Source organism: Kogia breviceps, chromosome 9, assembly GCF_026419965.1.
Source record: "Kogia breviceps isolate mKogBre1 chromosome 9, mKogBre1 haplotype 1, whole genome shotgun sequence".
Classification (NCBI taxonomy): domain Eukaryota; kingdom Metazoa; phylum Chordata; class Mammalia; order Artiodactyla; family Physeteridae; genus Kogia; species Kogia breviceps.
Window position 1 is genome coordinate 11,848,089 of NC_081318.1, and position 13,103 is coordinate 11,861,191.

Sequence of the window (13,103 nt, forward strand, 5' to 3'; positions counted from 1 at the left end):
CCCCTGAGTACAGTTTTGCTTTCTACGATTTGTTACCCGTGGCCTATGTGGTTGACATGTTGGTCTAAAAATATTAGGTGGAAAATTCCAGAAATAATTTATAAGTTTTAAATTATGCATTGTTCTGCGTAGTGTGAACAAATTTTGCTCCATCTGACAAGATGTGAATCATCCCTTCGTCCAGCACATCACGCCTGTTAGTCGTTTAGTAGCTGACCTGGTTATCAGATCAACTGCTGTGGTATCACAGTGCTTGTGTTCAACCCTTATAACGTAAGCCTTGTGCTGTAACCCTTATTTGATTCAATAATGGCTCTACCTTTTTACCTTCCCACCAGCAACGTATGAGTGATCCACTTTCACCACATCGTTACCAGCATATAGTGTTGTCACTATTTTTATTTTAGGTATTCTGATGAGTAAATCTGTGATGGGTTATATCTGATTGTGATTCTATTTTCCCAGTGGCTAATGATGTTGAACATCTCTTCATGTGCTTTTTCGTCTATCTTTATATCCTTTTTGATTAAATGCCTTTTCTTTTGCTAGCTCTCTAATTGGATTTTTTGTATTTCTAATGTTGGGTTTGAGAGCTCTTTATATATTCTAGATTATAGCCTTTTTTTGCATGTTTAGTTTGCAAATATTTTTTCTAGTCTAGAGTTTGACTTTTCATCCTCTTAACAGATTATTTTCCAGAGTAAATTATAAATTTCGATGAAGTCCAATTTATCCAATTTTCTCTTTATGGATTTTGCTTTCCATGTCAAGTTTGAGGCCTCTTTATGCCTGACCCTAGCTCCTGAAAAAATTTTCTCCTATACTTTTTTTCTATGAGTTATATAGTTTTATGTTTTATATTTGTCTGTGATCCATTCTGAGTAAATTTTTGTACAGGGTATGGGACTTGGGTCAGGGTTCTAAGGGTTTTTTGGTTTTGTTTTTTTTTAAATCTATGAATGTCCAATTGCGCCAGCAGTATTAGTTGAAAAAGCTATCTTTCCTTCATTAAATTGCTTTTGCACCTTTGTGAAAAATCGCTTGGACATATTTGTGTGGATCTATTTCTGGGTTATCTGTTCTGTTCCATTTATCTGTGTGTCTACTTGAATGCCAATACCACATAGTCTTGATTATTGTAACTATATAATGAGTCTTGAAATTGGGTAGAACATTTCCTGCCACTTTGTTCTTTTCCAGAATTGTTTGAGCTTTTCTAATTCCTTTGCATTTCCATGTAAATTTTAGAATAGTCTTATTGATATCTATGAAAAATCTTGCTGGAAATTTGATAAGAGTTGTGTTAAATCTGTATACCAATTTGGGAAGAATTGACATCTTTACTATGCTGAGACTTCCCATCCACTCACGTGCCTGTCTTTCTATTTGTTTCGATCTTTTGATTCTTTTTATCAGTATTATGTAGTTTTCAGCATACAATTCCTATATGTATTTTGTTAGATTTACACCTATGTATTTTACTTTTTAAAGAAATTGTACATGGTATTAGATTTTAAATTTCAGTATCTTCTGTGTGTTCACTGCTAGCATATAAAATATAATTGATATTTGCATATTTATCTTGTATCCTGCAACCTCTGAACTCACTTTTTAGTTCTAGGTGGGCTTTGGGGGAAGATTTCTTAGGAGTTGTACATAGATAGACAAATATGTCATTTGCAAGTAAGAGCATTTTAATTTATTCATTTATGACATAAATGCCTTTTATTGCCTTTTTGTATTGGTTAGAACTTGTATTGGTGCTATGTTGAATAAGAGTAATGAGAGCAGACATCTGTGCCTTATTCCCAGTCTTAAGGGCAAAACATTCAGTCTTTCACCATTAAACAATGTTAGCTACAGGTTTTTTTCCTGCAGATGCACTTTATCAGGTTGAGGTAGTTTCCCCTCTGTTTCTATTTTTTTGAGAGTTCTTATTATAAATGAGTTTTGAATTTGTCAAATGCTTTTTTCTGCACTGGTTGATAGAATCATGTAACTTTTCTCTTTTAGCTTGTTAATGTGGTATGTTACATTGATTTTTGAATATTGAATCTCTCTGATATCACTGAAATAATCCCCACTTGGTCATTTTGATAATTCTTTTTACATATTGCTCAATTGTCTTTGCTAATATTTTGTTAGGGATTTTTGAGTATATGTTCATGAAGGATATTAGTTTGTGGTTTTCTTGCACTGTCTTTACTTGGTTTTAGTATTAGGGTAATATTAGCTTCATTAGAGTGCATTGAGACATATCCCCTTTCCATCTACTTTCTGAATGAGGCTGTACAGAACTGATATTAATTCTTCTCTAAATTTGTGGTAGAATTAAACAGTTAAACCATCTGGGCCTGAAAGTTTCTTTTTGGAGAGTTTTAAAATTATGACTTCAACTTCCTTAATAGTAATTGGGTATTCAGAATTCACACCTATTTTATATTGGGTGAGTTGTGCTAGTTTGTGCTTTTTGAGGAAGAGGTCTATCTTGTATAAATTGTCAAATTTATGTGTGTAGAGTTGTTCATAGTATTTTCTTATTATCCTTGTAAGTCTTCAGTGTCCATAGTGATATCTCTTGCTTCGTTCCTAATATTGGTAATTATGTCTTCTCCTCTTATTGTCTGCGTTTTTAGAAATTTGCCAATTTTATTGATGTTTTCAAAGAACCAGATCTTCTTTTCACTGATGTTCTCTACTGCTTTTCTGTTTTCAATTTTATTTATTTATGCTCTTGTTTTATTATTTCATTTCTTCTTTTGCTTTGGGTTTATTTTACTTTTCTTTTTCTAGGTTCTTTTTTTGTTTTTTCCATCATGCTACCCAGAACCACACACAATATAAAACTTAGGAGTCTATTCAAGTCGTTTGCTCATTTTTAATTGTCTTGTCTATTTGTTGTTGAGTTTTAGGAGTTCTTTATTCTGGAAATGAAACTTTTCTTTTTCTTTTTTTTTCAAAAAAATTTTTTCTTTTAATTGGGGTATAGTTGTTTTACAATGTTGTGTTAGTTTCTACTGTGCAGCGAAGTGGAGTTCCCTGTGCTATATAGCAGGTTCTTTTTTTAGGTTCTTAAGGTGGGAGCTTAGATTATTGATTTAGGACTTTTTCTCTTTTCTAGTGTATACATTTTAGTGCTATAAATTTCCCTTTCAGCACTGCTTTATCTGTGTCTCACAGCTTTGTTCATTTTTTTTCTGTGCATTTTCTTTTTTGTTCTGTTTTCCAGTTCACTGCTTCATTCTTCTGTTTCCTCCATTCTGCTGATGGGCTCATCTGCTGAGCTTTTTATTTTGGTTTCTTTATTTTTTTATGTCTAAAAAACCCCTAATTGTTAAATAAATATTAATTAAATGAACAAATTGTTAATTTTAATGAAATAAATGCAATATCTATACATATTAAATTATTTCAGCAATATTAACTAAAATAATAAGTAGAAATAAATACTATTTTATTTAGAAATTAAAATAAATTTTTTAAAAAATAGTAAATTTCTAATATGTCCATTTAGTTCTTCTGTAGTGTTTTCCAGGTTGATTTTTTGGGGTCAGGGAGCTAGCATCAGTTCTCGTTCTTTTTCATAGAAAAAGGAAGCTCAATCAGAAACATAATCATAGGGCTTCCCTGGTGGCGCAGTGGTTGAGAGTCCGCCTGCCGAGGCAGGGGATACGGGTTCGTGCCCCGGTCCGGGAGGATCCCACATGCCGCGGAGCGGCTGGGCCCGTGAGCCATGGCCGCTGAGCCTGCGCGTCCGGAGCCTGTGCTCCGCAACGGGAGAGGCCACAACAGTGAGAGGCCCGCGTACCACAAAAAAAAAAAAAAAAAAAAAAAAAAAAAAAGAAACATAATCATAATAGAACAATATGCTGTAACACTGCCCTGTTTCTACTAGCATCTTTGCTAGTAGAAACAGGAGGACTTTTAAAAAGATAATATTATATTTAGGGATGCAGTTGCAACACCATAGCTATCAGCAAAAGATTCTTTTGATAGCTGTCCTCTACTATTCATGCTGAAGAATTGACATAGAGCTACTTCCCAAAAGGATAGAGGAGCTTTCAGAGAAGGCAAAGTTCAAAGGTATATTACATAATAGGCTAGATGATGCTATAGTAACAAACATAATAAAAATAGGAGTGGATTAACGCACCCAAAGTCTCTCACTATGCAAAATCTACCATGAGTCCAGGGCAGCTATCTTCTGTTTGGATATGGCTCCAGATTCTAGGTGCCTTTCTTGTGCATCTCAATACAATTACATGTTTCCTTAGTTAATGCGGTAGGGGAATAGAACATGGAGTCTCTTAAATGTGTGCACCATGATTGAGTCACGACATTTCTATTTATATGTGCCTGGTCCAAGCAAGTCGCATGACCATGCTCAAATTCAGGGGTGTGAGAAGAGAGAGAGGGAAACAGAGAAAAAGAGACAGATAAAGAAAACCCTACTGTATATAATGCACCTTGTTAGGCAATTGTATACATATTACAGTGCAAATTACTTTTAATTTATGCAACATTCTTGTGGTGTGTTTATTTTCTCCACTTCTACAGAGAAGGGAATGGAGGCTCAAAGAGGTTGCCTAAATTGTAAAGTCAGAATTTGACTTTGTAAAGCCACCCAGGGCTCTCCGACTTTAACACACATGCTTTTTAACATTTACAGCGATAAACAACCTATAATGCTCAATCCAACATTCTCTCTACTAATTCTAATTTGGTTGAGCATCATGGAATAGGCGAGGCGTGAAAATTAATCACACTAGATGGAGGCAGTAGAGTATAGTAGAAGATTTCAGTTTAACAAATTTTTAGTCAGCCCCTTCTATGTGCGAGTTACCAGGAAAGCTCATAATCTAAGAGAGACGTAACCTAATGGACACCACTTGGCATATAATACAGTAGAAATTTTCACAGAGTGCCATGCAGACATTCAAAGATTCATTTAGTGCAATAAGTGGAGGTGGAGTCGGTGCATTCTTCTTGGAAAAGATGATGTCTGAGTTTAGTCTTTTAAACTTGATTATCTCTGCTGCTTTGGGGCTAATTTCATTCATTATATTCTCCTTTATCACTCCTCCCTGTAACCTGTTGATCTCCCAGACATCAGTGAAGACTTTGGCATCTGGCTGGGAATTATCTTTCTCACCCCCTGTTATGCCATCATTCCAGGTAATGAGTATGTCTATGTGGATAATCCATTCAACACCTTGGCCCCTAGTGATCTTCTCAACCCCATTGACTTCTTCCTGAACTCCACTCCAATGACTTGCTTTCATCGTTGTCATTAAGAACTCAGAACTGTGGGTATTTAAGTTACAGATCAAGTCTATTAATTATAATTCTGTCAATTAGCTGGGCCATTCAGATTGTGTCCTATTCCACCATTTTCTAGCTCCACAATTCATTATTTCTAACCAGACACCTGAAAGATAGAGGGACTACAGGGTCTTGTGAGGCAGGCTGAAGCTTGGGGGTATGGCCCCTACAGACGCATCATTTTATTTAGAGATAGCAGCAAGAAAGTTGAGGAAGTTGATAAGAAATTTAGTCTATAATCTGTAGTAGCTGTGGCAGAGTTTCAACGCCACTTCTTTACTGTAACATCTTCTGAGTTGCTTTCCTAGTCCAACCAAAAGTGGTTCTCGATCTGGCTAGGTGAACTGTCAAAAGGATATGAAATAAATTATCAAAGAATGAGGAATCATAAACAGGCATTCCAAATTTCATGAAAGGAAAAAATTTGCTAAAAAAGTGTGTACGTTTCTTCTTTAATTTATACCACACCTCCCCAGAGAAGAATGAGGTGAAGTTTCCAAAAAAAGTCTTAAGGCTAAATAAACTTAAAACTGAACTGAAAACATATTCTGTTTTTTAATACAACACTTGTAATTAAGCAAAACTGAAGAACAATAAATTGAACCGAGAAAAAAGAGTGTCCTATGTTGAAAGTTGGAAAAAAATAGATTAATAAACAGAGAATGAGGACAGAGATGGGAAATTTCCTGGTTCTCTGAAGAGATCTTCTAGGCATGTGCAAGGGGCTGTGGGATGATTTCTCAGACCTGGCATTTTGAATTTGGTTCAAAACCTATGATTTTCCAAAATGGTGACTCTCATTTTCTTTGGGTAGATGGATAACAGGCAATTTTTATTTCTATCTTCTGGTTATCAGAAAAAAAACACAAATTATTTCTAAAAGAAACTTTTTCCTTTTTCTTGTTAGACACAATAACTACCATTACTCTTAATGCATCTTGGTCTTGACTTGGGTAGTTTGGACACATAGAAAGGAGGTAGAGAAAAGGAGTGCTATCTGAGCTCGGAAATTGGGCCAAAAGAAGACCCGTTGTGATGTAAGCATGAGATAGAATGCCTGAGGACTGTAAGAGGTGAAAGGCAAGGTGAGGAAGTGGGAGACAATGGTTTACACGTAGCTCCTCTGTGTAGAGAGAAAGTAGTTGATCGGAAAGATGCTCGTTGGATAATTCTTCATTTCAGCTCCTACATGAGGAGAGCTGGGTGTGTTTGGAGGGGTAGAGATCCACAGGCCCTTTATGTTTATAAGACAGTTATAAATTTTCACAATCACAGTCTTATAACTTGTACTTTTATTGTTTGGACCTAAGTTTCCTTAATCAAAGCTGTTATTGCATTAAATTCTTGAACTTTCCATTTATTTCTAAGTGTTTTTCCTAAATAATGTTCAGTTATTTGCCAGAAAGCTACAGGCAGACGTACACCATCTTGCTGCCATAAGCGTTTAGCACCCTTTTGGGACGGCATAGCTTCTCTGCAGCAATTTCACTGTCAGGGGGTGTAATACATGGGGATGGGGATGCTTTGCTCCTTTAGAAATATAGTACTATATGGACTGGTACCTAAGAGCTTAGTGAAGAGCTGCAGAGGCCTGCCTCTTCAGGAGGCTCTGTCTGTGGATTGCTTGGGATGAGGAAAATTCTTAATGAGAACTTTATTCTCATTATGAGATAATTTAATTTTCTGGGTGTCGAAGAACAACAGTACACTAGCACCTTTGTTAATTCTCACCAATTTATAATTTCCTGCTAGTTGCATTTTCTTCTTTCCTCCCAACCTCTCCAAGATGTTAAAGTGGGTTTGACACCCCCCTCCCCGTGTAATCTAAGCCCCTAAGTGCTATATGGAAGATCAAAATGAAGTGACCTTAGCAGTTAGGATTTTTATGATAATAGAAAGAGACTGGCAGGTGTTTTTATGTGTGGTAGAACGTGAGGCGAGGAAGGATGTGATGCAGAATTTCTAGGAGGAGGAAGTGACGTTCCAAGAAAGGAGAGAACCTGTCATAATAAAGAAGGTCAACTGATTGCTTGACCAGGAACGGAGATTCTGCTGGTGACCAGGACGAGGGATGTTGTTGGATCAGGGAGTGGTAAAGAGGCAGTTATCGTAGAGCTTCTGCCAGGGTGAGGCTTGTGAATTTGACTTAAGGGTTAATGAGAAACCTAAAGCAGTTTTGAGCTGGGGATGCTGCGGCCGGGCACTCAAGGTTACCTAGAGGGCTGTGGAGGAAGGACATCCGACGTCTCAGCCTTGTGGGTGAAAGATCCAGGGCCCCAGGAAGAAGGTGGAATCAAATGTGCGTGTGTGTACAGATGCATAGATGGAAGGGTGGTCATTATTATTTCAGAAGGAGGGAATATGCAAAGGTGTGTTCCTAAAATTAAGTTAAAAGAAATCACTGCTATATTTTAAATGGATAACCAACAAGGACCTTCTTCTGTACAGCACAGGGAACTCTTATCAATGTTATGTGGCGGCCTGGATGGGAGGGAAGTCTGGGGGAGTGACGGATACATGTATATGTATGGCTGAGTCGCTTTGCTGTGCCCCTGAAACTATCACAACATTGTCAATCGGCTATACTCCAATATTTTAAAAAAAAGGTGTGTTCCATCTCAGAGGAGATCATTGCTTCCACTTATTTCTTTAGGTTCTAAGTGCACACAAAGTGAGAGTAATTAGTCTCATGAGAGACAGAGCATAGATACTGTACCTATTTATGGGGCCATCTCCACCATCCCCCAAGCACCCCAAATTCCTAAGGTAATTCCCAACCATACACTTGTTATTGGACGAGTTTCATTTGCCCGATGTGCAGCAAGTCAAATGCTGAGACGCCGAGGTTTGCAGCAGAGAAAGGGTTTATTCACGAGGTAGCCAAGTGAGGAGACAGGAGAACAAATCTCAAATCTTCCTCCCCGAAGGTGAGGGGCTCATGATATTTATGGGCTAGAGCTGAGGCAAGGAGAATGTGGGGAAGGGTGATTAGAAATAAGAAAACTTTGAGATAATGGAAACCGAGCAAAGGGCTCATGTGCCCATGGCACAGAAAGCTGCACTCTTGACAGCAGGAGTTTGCAGGAAGGTAAGGATTTTATTGCAGGGCGCCAAGTGAGGGAGCGGGAGTCTCGGATCCACTCCATTTTGGTCTTTGCGTCAGGGGTTTTAAAGGGGAAGAACAAAAAAGCTAGTGATTAATCATCTTCTTGTGCTGTTTCTTCATCTGTTACGTGTTTTTGGTCTACTGATCCATGACCTGAGGTCTGACCCTACTTAATCTGTGAAGGTCACCTTACTCTGAAAGATAACTCAGAACAGCGCATAAACAGGGATGCTTTTCAGAAAGCGGTGTCTCAAGACACCTGACATTCACTACTCCTTACTGATTAGGCAAAGGTGATCGAACAGGCATGGGCTAGGACAAAAGGGAGCAAAAGAGGAAGGAGGGGAACAAGAGCATAAATCCAGGCATTAGCTTTAATTATAAACTAGTCATAGGACTCAGTTTCATAACGGTCGTTCTGTGCAGGTGCAACTAAGCTACAGGATTCTTCACGGGGTGCATGTTTAGAAAATGGTGGCATTAGCGTGTTCTGAGTGTGGAATTGTTGGCCCTCTAACGTCAAAAGGTCACCGAGACAGGCACCCACGCATGCCCAGTTGGAGGGTCAGTGGTTCCAACCAGCTTCAACCGGCCAAACTTGAACTGGACGCAGCTGACTCCAAGTTCCTGGAAAACAGCTTGGACGAACAGCTTATTGTTTAGGCTACATGATGCTTGAAGGACATGCAAGGCTTTTTGTAGCAGCAGTTAAAGTGAGCTTGATCAGTGAAGGCAGGTTCCAGCTCATTATTTATTAAGCAAGTTACAGTTTAATGGATCTGATAACTACGCTTTGGTTTCACATTCACCCACCTACCAAGTATTCCCCTCCAAGGAGGCCAGAAAGTGACCAAACTCCCCTTGAGCAGTCCCAAATTCAAGATTCTCTTCCAGGCAGATTTTTCACCCCATCAGCTTTGGGACATTTTTCTATTGCCTATACAATAGGAAGGGGGATGACATCAGAGGGTGATGTTCTTTTTCTAAAACAATGTCCTGTAATTCCTGGCTTTCTCCGTTTCTCTTACTTACGGTTTATCTAACCACCCACCAACCCCCAGGAAGTGCAACAAGCTCAGAATCGCCTCGCAGGCAAAACAGCTTAAGGAAAATGTAAGCAGAGATTACATACAGTTGAGATTAATTACAGGTGCCTCATCTTTACTACGGGTAAGCTTGAAGAGGCAGACAATCACTGGAGGACTCCCTGATTTCATTCTCCCTTTAGCATGGTTTGGGGTCATTTTTTTAAGTCAGGAAATCACTCACTCTCACACTCAGGAAGAGCTTGTTTACCTGTTAATGTTATTTCTGTCTCTGTTGCTTTCACTCTCTTTTTTCTAGCCTTCTCCTCCTCCTCCCAAATCTATGAGAAAAATACAGTTTTCCTGCTGGAGCTGCAAATCCATCCATGAGCTTTGCCCTCAGACTTTTCCTTGGATTTTTGAGCAGCATCTCTTCAGAATCTGGGCACTCAGAACAGTTACTTACATTTGATTTGCCAAATGTCTTACCTTAGCATAAACCAGAATCTCTTTGGTAGTATTTCTTCATCTATTCTCTTGTTCTATCTTTGATATTTTTCTTGTGGGATGATTATCACAGCACCTCCACTTTATTCAGCTCTTCTTGTGTTCCTTGTGATAACTTTCTAAATCCAGTTTCTTTAAACATTCCCCACTCCCCCAATTTCTCCACCTCACCTCGTTCTCTCTCTACCACCATTTCTTTAGCCTCAGATGGATCACTCACAGCTTCTAGATACAAGTAAAATATGTTACAAAATTGCTTATAAATGATTTGGTGGGGGGGAAGGGTAAGGGTAAGCTGGGACGAAGTGAGAGAGTGGCACGGACATATATACACTACCAAATGTAAAATAGATGGCTAGTGGGAAGCAGCCGCATAGCACAGGGAGATCAGCTCGGTGCTTTGTGTCCACCTAGAGGGGTGGGATAGGGAGGGTGGGAGGGAGACGCAAGAGTGAGGGGATATGGGTATATATGTATACATATAGCTGATTCACTTTGTTACACAGCAGAAACTAACACACCATTGTAAAGCAATTATGCTCCAATAAAGATGTTTAAAAAATTAAAGAAAAAAATGATTTTGGAGTTCAAAACCCTCTCCATTTTTGTTACACTTTATCATTTGAACATTAAAGTGATGATAGTTGTTCCCATCACCATATTGAAGTGCTCATGAACTTAATGAGGTATTTGCAGCTCCAGCGTGAAAAACTTATTTTTCCCATAGATTGGGCAAAAGGATGAGAATTGTAGAAAAAGAGAATGACACATATCTCACAGAAGCACGGCTGTCGTATTTCCTTTAAATTCTGCCTTCAGATCTTTTCTTCCAGAGCTTAGACAAATGTTCATGGGACTCTATCCTGGAATCTGCCTTTGAGATAGATGTACCGTGTTTTTTCCCCCCCAGAATTCTTATGTAAATTCATTATGAAAGTAGAAGTTCACCAAGCTTGGACTCTATTTCCCTCACAGATCTATGGGGAACATACTCTGTAAACCAGATCTTTGGATGGGTAGAGCTATTCTAAGTCAGGTTATGGGGAGTTAAAGAGCAAAAAGGGTGATGAGGGGACCAAGAGAAGATAAGCCAAATGGAAACAGAAGAGTTTTGAATAGAGGATGGAGAATGAAGAAGAAAAGGCAAGAATGGGAAGTCTTGGCAGGAATTCTAATTATCAGCAGTGGACTCCAAAGTATGATTCCAAATGACAAATCAACAATTTCATCATTACCTGCAACTCAGAGCTGTCTCATTTGAGGCGTAGGATGGGATAGTAGGGGTAACCATACAGTATCTTCTGGATATGTGTAAAAACCTAATAGTGGAAAAACAGGAGGTTTCTCGTTGGTTCTTCCAGGAAAGTCCAAGGAATCCTGGAATAAGAGAAGTGTATCACCAGGGATGTAATTGAGGAAAGTTGGAGAAAGAAAATAAGTCCAGTGCAAGTTAAGTACCAGGATTGAAAACCTACCCTGTTTTTGTGATGAAATGGAGTCGGAAATGCTAAGTGACTTCTCAGTCGCTATCCCCATATGTGAGGGTGGGGCTGGGGGTGGTCTCCAGTCTTTGGTTGGAGGGTAGCAAACACAGAGAAGCCTTCCCATGGGCACGACTCATGATCTCGCCTTCCCTCTGCACTATGTGTTATCTTAACATCATGGCCTTAACACCCATCATGTCTACCCATTTCCCTTCATAAATTGCTGTTAGACACCCCCCCACCACTTTACTGCATGGTCTCAGGGAAGTGTGCTCCTGCTTCTCCTTAGCTATGCTTCTGATTTCTAACACTTGGGAAGTTAGGGAGTAGGTGTTGGGTTCTTTTCCCAATGTGTAATCCTAGGCACCTGTTCCTTCTTACTAGGCTCCACCTGCATAGCAATTAGCCCAAGTAATAGAAGTTAACACGCTACTTGGGTGACAGAAGGACTTAAGCTGCATATGAGGAGAATGTGGGGACAGAGTAAGCTTAGCTTAGTCACTGAATCCAATTAGACACGGTTCTGGCCTTTCCTGTGTTCATCTCATCACATCTTTAGTGTGATGTTTTCTTCCCTTTCTACCTCTACTGATGAATTCCACCCAAAAAGACACCCCTACTCTCAAACTATTTCTAGCTGATCTATCAGCTGATGTACCTGGTTACATTATGCATTCCAGATTTTTTTAAATGTTATTTAATTTTGTTCTTTCTTCTTTGAACACAGAGTCAAGCAGCTTTGGATTGAAGCCAAAAATGCTCCACTCTTACTATGCCTAATGTTTCTCAACATTGCTTTACTTGATTACATTTATGAGATTTATACTTTTTAATCACAGGCATCATCACTTTTCAGTTTTCCATGTTCTCCTTTTATTATTTTCCCATTAAAATACTTAAATAATTGCACAGACAAAACTGAACTGTTAGATGGCACGGGACGCTGTATGAGATACTTGAAATGTTCATAGATCTGCAGATATATGAACTTGGCAATGTTAAAGGTGAAGTTAGGTGTGAGTGTGTGCAAGGTCATGTCTACAAAAGTCTAAAGTACACAAATCAAAGATCACTTGTTCTCTGCTCTTTGGGGTTCAAACTCAGGTGCTACCACTTAGGTGCGTCCTAGAGTAACAGCTTCCTTTGTACTATCAGCAAGGAAATGAAGACACCAATAACAGCTGCTTCATGGGGTTGTTCACTGACTCAGATGAGACAGTGCCTGTGGGAAGCACATGATAAAGGTGTTATTGCTGTGAGAGAGAACAGGAACGAGGGAGAAGAAGTATGTAATTCCCTGAGTCCTTAGGCAGTAGAGGTGATGCATGTCCTTGGGTTGGTGAAGAAGTCAGGGAAGCTGGTCTTGCTGGTAAAGAAGTACAAGATGCCTTTGGTTTTGGTTTTCACAAGGATGGAATTCTACCTCTATTAAAGTGTTTCTTTGAAATATTTTTTCATTTCTTCATAAACTTATGTGACATACAAAATTATAAATAGCACATGTGTGTGCATGTATAATTACTATTTCATAGTTGTAAGCAGGTCCTCAATTTTCTCACTTTGGTTTCAGTTGATATCTTTTCTCTGCCAACCATGACCATGATTCCATCATCCATGGATTCCTCTCCTCTCAGTACCAACTCAGACATGTGCATTTAG

General features: G+C 38.8%; 1 long non-coding RNA gene across 3 annotated transcripts in view; it reads left to right on the forward strand.

Annotated features, from left to right (window-relative positions):
- The window catches only part of LOC136791963 (uncharacterized), a 94,572-nt gene that overhangs the window by 75,479 nt on the left and 5,990 nt on the right, over nt 1–13,103 (forward strand). The window lies entirely within an intron of this gene.